Source organism: Egretta garzetta, unplaced genomic scaffold, assembly GCF_000687185.1.
Source record: "Egretta garzetta isolate BGI_Z169 unplaced genomic scaffold, ASM68718v1 scaffold467, whole genome shotgun sequence".
Classification (NCBI taxonomy): Eukaryota; Metazoa; Chordata; class Aves; order Pelecaniformes; family Ardeidae; genus Egretta; species Egretta garzetta.
The window spans coordinates 2,521,560-2,530,873 of record NW_009260196.1 but is presented as its reverse complement, the minus strand read 5'-3'; positions in this window follow the sequence as shown (position 1 = coordinate 2,530,873).

The following is a 9,314-nucleotide window of genomic DNA, read 5'->3' as shown; positions in this document are numbered from 1 at the left end:
GCGCCGGGCAGCGGGGCGGTGGGTGCAGAAGGCGGCACCGGGGCCCCAGCTGGGGTCCCCTGTCCCCGCTCCTTGGGGACAGGTCCCCCGTTACAGCCAAGATGCTGCGGGACCACCCGTTGCCGCCAAGGGAAGCTGGGCTGGGGTGACTCGCTTCCAAACTGACCCTCCTGCCCGCATCACAGTACCTGCAGGCGGCGTAGAATCATAGAATAGTTTAGGTTGGAAAAGACCTTTAAAATCATCAAGTCCAACCGTTAACCTAACCCTGCCGTCCCACCACTAAACCATGTGCCTAAGCACCTCGTCTGCCTGGCTTTTAAATCCTTCCAGGGATGGGGACTCGACCACTTCCCCAGGTAGCCCATTCCAATGCTTGACAACCCTTTCCATGAAGAAATTCTTCCTAATGTCCAATCTAAACCTCCCCTGGCGCCACTTAAGACCATTTCCTCTTGTCCTACCACCCATGACCTGGGAGAAGAGGCCAACACCCACCTCACTACCCTCCCTGCCTCCCCACTCTGCATTTCACATGCATCTGTCCACCAGCACAGGCCAACCAGCTCTGAACTTCGTCGGTACCCGAAAACATCCCTCTCCTTAAAGACATTTCAGAACCGTCCCCTTGGCCAGGAGCGAAAACACTTGTCAGATACTGCCATGGGAATAGAAAAGTCACTCAGATTCTTGGCCACTTGACTCAGATTTCGGTGAACGATATAACTGTGATGGACCCACCATGACTTTTGCTTTGAAGGTGATGAAAAAACATACTTGAAAAACACCAGGTGCCCTCTGTCGTACTGTATTGCTAACATCTGGCTGTGGGTCAGGTATTGGGGCCACCACCCTTAGAGCTGAGGCACGCACCAGGGGCAGATCTGGCATGAGCCTCCAGACTTAAAGACAGGTTACTGAGAAGCGCAATCGCAGCGGTGGCTCACCGGCCCCCTCGGGACAGCAGCACCCAGGAAAAAAAAAAATCAGACCTATTTCACACTCTCAAACTACTGCATCTAATCTCCCTCTACTCCTCACTCCCCAAAGTGTGCTGAGGCTCTAGGAGAGCAGATGAGGTGAAGGGGGTGGAAGGATGTCAGCTTGCTGCTATCCTCAGGGAAAACCCTACTTGTACTTTTTGGGTACCGTCTGTCTGTTTGCCCACATGATTCATCTCAGCTTGAGTCACATCCCCAGTGCCTCCACGGATGATTTATAAGCATTGGAACTGAAATTTCACAGGGTGAACCTAAGCACTGCTGCATATATTGCAAATTTTGTCAGGATCTTAGAAAGTGTGTTACTTCCTGAAGAAACACATCCAAAAAAAAAGCACAAATTCTGCTTCATAAAGCCTCCCAAATTCTTAATATAAATGTAGCATTACAACAAGGTTGAGCTAAGGAAATAACTACGTATTGGGTTATCATTTTACACTGAATCTTCTATCCTTGTTCAACCTCTAGAATAATACTTCATAATAATTCTTAATAAACAATTTGAAGCAATTTGGGAAAACGATCATTCACCTTTCTTTGAAGTATCAAAAGTTCACTCTGACATTTTCACCAATACTGCAGGAAAGGTCATCTGGCGGGAGAAGGAAAGGCCAGCGTCCAGTGCTCACATACCCCGGCTCTGTATTCTCTCAGGCACAGTAATTAGCACTTTCCTATTTGTTAGTAGTGAGGAATTGAACTACTCAAAACACAGTTTTCCTATCAGTGTTTCTTCACAAGGAATTAAGAATTAGGATCTTTGGGAAATACGGCAAGATTAACGCTTGTGCTTGACACGCACCAGAACATTGATCAGAAGCTCCCCGACAGTCTGTTCTTGCGCAAGAGACACTGGTGATACAATGCCTTGTGAGTGGCTGTTGTACACGACAGCAGGTTCTTCTAAACCATACTTTTAACCTTTAGCAATGACTGCGTTTTAAGATACAATTGTAAATATGGGATTGTATTTAAAATCAGCTGAATCTACAAATAGATACATTGTTTGTGGGGTTGTATGGGGGTTTTATGACCAAAACAGAACTCTGAAATTTCTTAAAGCTGTACGGAAGATAAATAATTCAGCTTCTTTTACTACTGAAATGTTTTATAATTCTGTAATTAAATAATGCAGGCTGTTTCTTGTAGTCTCTAAAGCAAAGTATAACGCGCAACCTGAACAAGAAGGAATGCTACAATTCCTCCCCAATCCTTACTCCTCATACAAAGAAGCAGCAAGGCTCTACAGAGCAATGGCAACAGAATTACTTAGAAGAGGCATATGCGTAAATGTTCTAAAATGTATCTCCTGATTTAAAAGAAGCATTTTAGTATCAAGATTTATTAATCTCAAAAGAGGTCGTCCATATTGAACAACAAAAAGACTTGCTTGGAAAAGATTATGACTTTCAGCGTTTCAAGTAACCAGGTGGTCAAGATTAATTTCTGGTTTGTAACAGATACCTAGAAGCTGAATAAGCAGGAGAAAGAATTGAAAAGAGCCGTTCTGATTTAATGGTTTAACCTGATCGTTCATTATTTATCCCACTTGTACCTCCTTTCCTGTAATTGCATCAAGACATGCTGTTCTAACATGGTTACAGCCGTCGATGCCGCACGTGCAGTCAGATTTTCCTCACACGTTTGTAACCAAACTTGCATATTCATTTGGTTATCACCCTGAGTCACACTGGCACTTTGGAGAATCTGGGAATGGGGATGATACTGGCTCATTAGAGCTGCAAAGCTGGGCTGTTTCAGTTCATAGGCAGCAGAAATCCACATCACGTTATCTGAGCGCTCCGTAGATACTTCTTCCACCAGTACACCAGCAGCAGTGTGACCTGGCATTCCAGACTAGTAGACCTGTGGACTGTGAGAAGGGTAGCACAATGCTGAACTGAATTATTCAAAATAATCCAGGTTTCAAAAGAGAAAATTATCCCCCATTTTTATGAAATGTATTATCATCTCTTGTGGACCAGATGTGACCTACAAGCTTTTCAGTACTCTGGATTTCCTCCGTGTTGTAGGAGTATCAATATCCGGGATGAGATCACACGTATGTGGTATCAGTAGACATTTTCTTTCTTCTTTTCCAACAGAAAAAAATAGCTTCCAACTCGATATTCACTTCAGTTTCACACTCCTGAGTTCTTTTATCAAGCCAGTATTTAAACTGTCTGCCAAGTAATATTTAAGACCAGGGTATTAAAAAGTGCTTTTTTTTTTACAGCAACTTTGATTTATTTTTGCCTACTCTACATGAAAGCAAACTATAGTTGCTACTTTAACAGGAACATTTGTTATTTTTTAAGAGAATTTGAAGATGCTTCTAAAAGGTTTGAAAATCTTAAGCAACACCAAAATCTTAATCCAGACATTGGTTTTTTATGTCCAGAGCCTTCAACTCTAGCTGTAACAATTTTGGCTTAACACGATGCTTAACTTAGCAACTGTTTTCACTTGAATCAATAAAAATCATGAATGCAGTTTGCTTGGAGACAGAGGAATTGCAGGACATGGATACAGCAGGCCTCTGGGTATTTAGCTATTGTGCTGAGACTCAAAGCTATGGATTAATTAATTGCACTCACACAGTGGCAGGACAGCAGTTCGGCCATTTTAGTAGCTCTTCGGAAAACTGCAGAGCGAAACAGGCAGCAGCAAAAAAAGAAAGGGTGTAATTTCTTTTCCTCCAACTTTGTTGCTTGTCTAGAATCCAGCCTTGCAAATACTTCCCACTTTCCCAAAAGGATTGCTGAGAGTGGGGAAGTGCTGAATGCAGCACTGTCTACAGGATCAGAATTTCTGGCGGGCCTTTTTGGTGCAAAAAACTTCTTTCACAAGAATAATGAAACTCAAGAGATTATGTGAAGGCTAAGCATGGGTGGAAACAGCAAGAATATTTTGGGGCTTACTCAGAAATCTAGCCTATGAAAGATGATCAAATAAATATCCAGTGAGTAGGTGAAGCGGAACTTATTACCAACGGGCTTTAAGCTGGTATTTGGATGATTTGCTGACAGTTCCAGGTCCCTTTTTTGGAATAAAATTACTTTAGCATATATATTAGGCAACTACTTTCCTAAATTTTAGCCATGCCAGGTGTGACACCTTGCTTCTAATAAGTAAGGGACAAATGCGCTTACGGCTGTGCTTCAGATAAAGAGCACGTTTAAGTGCTTCTCTGGATCAGGGCCAGAATACCCCACACCTCACAGAATCAAGCTGGTATATAAGCTGTACTGTTCTTGCTTTATTTCTGCCAGCTGCATTGCTTGCAGGGATCACCTATCCTCCTGCCCCCGTGGAAACGTATCCGTTTCAAACCCTCAGAGGCTCTCGTAAAAACAAATTATAAGTGATACCATTACATCTATGCAGAGCTTTTCTTCCCAAATAACCTCGTAAACTGAAATACTGTACACATCATGTTGTGCATACATGTGTGAATGTGCATACTGAGGGCACTGGAGAGCAGGATATTTGCAGCTAACCAGCAAAGGCACATTACAGTTAAGGCTACCATGAAAAGAGAAGGTCAGGGTTTTTTTATTTATTTGTATTAGGCCATAAAACGTGGTTGCTGGAAGCTCACTGTCAAGATGCTGAGATTCTGATGCAGTTTGGTTTTTTCTTCAGTCCTCAAATGTGATTTCCCCTCATGGCTCAGTTTGGTAAGATAATCCAATTCAAGCATTTCAGCCTACAGAGCATTCATCCCAAATGAAGAAACGCTTCTACGTGGGCACGATAGATCATTAGGCTCTTCTTTCTGACAATTCCTGCTTTAGCCTGGGTGCCTGTGATTTATTCACTCATTTATTCACTCTGCAGCGTAAAACACTCATTCCTTTTCTTTCTGGTTCTGAACACTCAGAGTATTTCTATGACTTGATTACAATTGTAACTCTGCCTTTCACCATAGAGAAAGGTAGTGATTGATCAACTTCTATTCCATTAACCTATTATATTGACCTTATTTTCCACGTAGCCTACTTCAGATTTCCAGTGCTCATTTCATGCCTCCTTAATTTGTGCATGAAATTCCTTACCCTTCCTAGCACATGTGCATGCACAAAATCTGCAAAGTAGATTTTGCGCAACCCTGCCCGCGGCGTCTTGGTTCCCCTGGAATCACATCCAGCTCCTCGTGAAGTTCACGATCAACATCTCTCTGTACTAACCCTGAACAGGGCCGGCATCAGAAGCAAAAATCCACCATACCTGCTGCCTCCCCAACAGTAAAGGTATAATTAGCACTTCTGGAAATGTTTCTGACAGAACATGTATTAGTGCAAGAAAACCTAATGCAAATGACCAACAACACTGCTGAATGTTCTGCTTTAGTGTCGAAAATGTGACTCCTTCGAAAATACTATTTCATTGAAGCTGTTATAAAACTTCTACCGCAAAAAAGCTACTGATGTGATTTGCTAAGCAGCAAGACTGCAACTCCTCACCAGCCCAAACACTCAGTTGCACACTTCTGTCAAGGGGAGTGACACTGAAGGGCAAGTTGCCACCAGTCTGACAGATCAAGCAAGGCACATGACAGCTCACCCAGAGAGCCGGGACAGGAATTTTTCCCACTCTTGCCCCAAGCACAAATCTTCGGCATATGCCCAAGTTGACATTTTTGTCATTGGTGGAGAGTAACATAGTTTAGAAGGCTCCTACAACCGATACAAACCCTCCCAAGGTTGTTGATCGTAACTGAAGAGTTTAATGAAAAATTGTTTCATCTTTAAATGAAAATGACTGCCGTGTTTCACAAAACTATTTTTCATTTTGACTGCTCTATTGAGCAACCACTTATCCTAAAAATCCCACTGCCTATAGTTTGCAAGGTTAGCACATTTTAACCTATATGAATGATTTGCTGAGTAGTAAGTCTATTTCCAGATTTCAATTCTTTCTGAAGGGGTACGTAATATAAACATTTTTTTTAGGAGTATCAAAGTGATTTTAAGTATTACCTTCCTCTTGCAAAGCCTGCAAATGAAAATATAACAAAGCCATGCTAGTCAGTGAGAACCAAGTACAATGGATTAATTTGTCATTACCAACATAAGCAAAATGCTGCCTACATAACACAGTGAAAGCTAAGCTACTCAAGGAAGCCCTTTTTTCATCAAAATCTGAACTGCTGTATTACTCAGGTGCAGAATGCCCCGTTTAAGCATGAAATTCAACCCCACCACCTCTTCTGTAGAAGCCATCAGAATCAAGCTAAGCCGAAAAATGCTTAAATTCAATTGCTTGCCCACCCTGATGGAACTGAATACAAATACTCATCTTCCAATTTTCTCCCTTGGAGCACAAATACCAGTGATTCCAAATGGAGCTGAAAGTAAGCAACTAGGCTGTGAGACTACGCTCCTTTAAACCAATGCAAATAAGAAACTATCCTGAAATTCTAGTGAATCAAAGGTGTGAAAACAAAAGTCAGGTCTTCAGAATTCATTTCTTCTAAAAATCGTAGACTCACCTTTTAAAATAATTGCTAATTTATTCATGGCAGTGATTGCCAACATTCTGCTTATCTGCTTATCCAGTGAGTTGTACCTTTTCCCGCAAAAGAAAACCAGAGGAAAAGGCGGACATAAATAATAAGGTAAGTTGGATCTAACATGGGTTACTGCAACAGAGGTGGAGACTACTCATTGAAAAGAAGTGCTTCTGTCAATGTCCCTAGCATTGTAATCAAGCAAGATACAACTTCTGAGGAAGACTTCCCTGGCTGCAAATTTAGCCTTACCGTGCCTGTATGGCCTTTGCCTGCTATTCAATAAATGTTTGGTTTTTCAATGCAAAAAAAGATGGTCATGTTTTCAGTGTGTGTTACGTCTTACTGTAAGCTGACAAAACAGCATGGTAAGGCACTACGTCCCACCACCTTTCGTATGAAATGTTCCACAAAGACATTTTCTCCTGCTTGTAAGCTGCCAAACCGAATCAAGATTCTGCAATTCAACAGGGATCTCTCCATGTTGCATAACACCGCCACTAATAATCTGGTTGCCTGCCAGGTCAGATGTCTAGTGAAACCTACGCAACCTCACTGGTTTTGTGGGTTTATTGGATGGCCCTTTAATCTGAATTTAGAAACAAAGAGCAGCAAGGAAATAATCCAGTTTGTTTCCCTTTGGCCACTTGAGATGTGCATGCCAGATAAAATACTTAATACTGTCCCTACCACTAACATCAGTACCTTTGAATACACGAAGCACTTGGTTTCTGAGGAATGAGATCTCCCATTTAAACAAAGCACAACTTTGCAGCATTGAACTAACAGCTTAAGTTCCTCACGGGAGACTTTAACCATCCCAATGTTTGCTGAAAAGGCAACAGAGCAGGACTGTTTACCCAGCAAATTCTCTTCATTGAGATGTAAATAGATTTCAGATCTCTTTTTATATTATAAAATGACAGAAATATTTCACAATCCTGCTTCCTGCAAACACTAGGACTTACAACACGGGTGAAAATGGGCTCCTAATAAGTATAGTGACAAATACAAAATGACAGCATACAAAAGATGTAAGAAAAAGTATTCAAAGTGGTAATTTACAGCTTTGGCTTGGGTTTACTTGAATACGCAAACAATTGTAACACTTCTTCAGTGCAACTGAAGTGTCTGAAATTTGTAGTGAGTTTCTGTGAAAGCAACATAAGGACTTCAGTACCAGAAATGAAATGTATCAGTGTGATAGGAAAGGATTTACCATAACATACTGTGCAAAAAGTTTAAATTAGACATTCAAAATGCAAAGCTTATCGCTACATCCCATTTCTTTCAGAAGTCTGCCTTTTTTGTTATTCAACTTACATATTTGCCAAAATATTTCCACAAGTGTTTCCCAAGCTTTAATTTACACGTTATATCTGTCTGCTAATAATAAATGAAACAACTCAAAATACATTTGTTTTCTGTGATTTAGAAACACTGCTTAAGTTTACCCAACTGCCCATAACTCAGAAATGAGCTCTGCAATTAAAATTAGCGCTTAGAAAATAATTTCCCTCTTGTCAAATCAAAAGTGCTTGCAAGTCATTAGTACCTAACCTTTACTTTTTGTGTACAAAGCTGCACCAACCAAAGCATGGCAGGACTTAAGGGTACCAATATGGAGCAAACTTGGTCCTAATGGAAGCATTTTTTCTCAGTGATTGCAAAGCGCTGGAATTTAACCCCAATCCTTCGCTAATGAATCTCATCATTGAATTTAAACAATAAAAAAAAAGGAATACCATTTTTTTATTTAGAATTTCTACCTAATGACTGCCAGTTAAACTCCAAGGAAAATACTCAATCAACCATATAGCTGTGATGAGAGAGAACCTTACACCAAATGTTACCATATTTATGGCTAGAGAAAACGTTGCAAGTATTGCATCATTTTGTTCCTTATTATTGCTTCACGTGTAGTGCCATTTGAGAAAACTATTTGCTTATTTTTGTCCCTACAGAAAGAGGTTCTTTTTGTAATCTCATCTGTGTTCTTTTACACTGAATACATGTGATGATATTCATTTATCCTCATCTGAATATATAAAACTAGCATGGAAAAATCAGATAGCGTTTGTCCTCACTCACACAAACATGAAGTTTCTGAAATGTGGTTCTCAGTTTGCACTATAACTTTGGTGTGTTAACAAGGTTTCAAAAAGAGAGTATAACTGCGATATTTCAATAATTTTGTTTGAGAAAAGTCAATGTGTCTGGGGCTTAACACCAGTGGGAAGGTACGCTAACTGATTTTCTTGTTTCAACTCCAAGTAAGCATAAAAGCCACTTGTAAAGGCCTTGAGATTTCACTTACGAGCAACACTTAAGAACAACAGGCAAGGATGTTCTTCATACAAATTTGAAGCTTTTGCTGAGATTCTGTCCATGGCACTAACTGCCTCCCTCGTGCTACCGGCTCGGCTGTTTCCTAGGGGCTGCAGGTGCGTGCACATTTTGAAGACTGGACACAACACCACCGTGAAGGGCTCGAAATGTCCTTGAGATTTCACTTACGAGCAACACTTAAGAACAACAGGCAAGGATGTTCTTCATACAAATTTGAAGCTTTTGCTGAGATTCTGTCCATGGCACTAACTGCCTCCCTCGTGCTACCGGCTCGGCTGTTTCCTAGGGGCTGCAGGTGCGTGCACATTTTGAAGACTGGACACAACACCACCGTGAAGGGCTCGAAATGTCCGGGACGCCTTTTTTTAATTCCAGACGGTTTCCCACAACGACCGGCACTTCAGCAGAGCACGGCCGGCCTCCCTCCCTTCGGCCGCTGAGGGCGCCCGGAG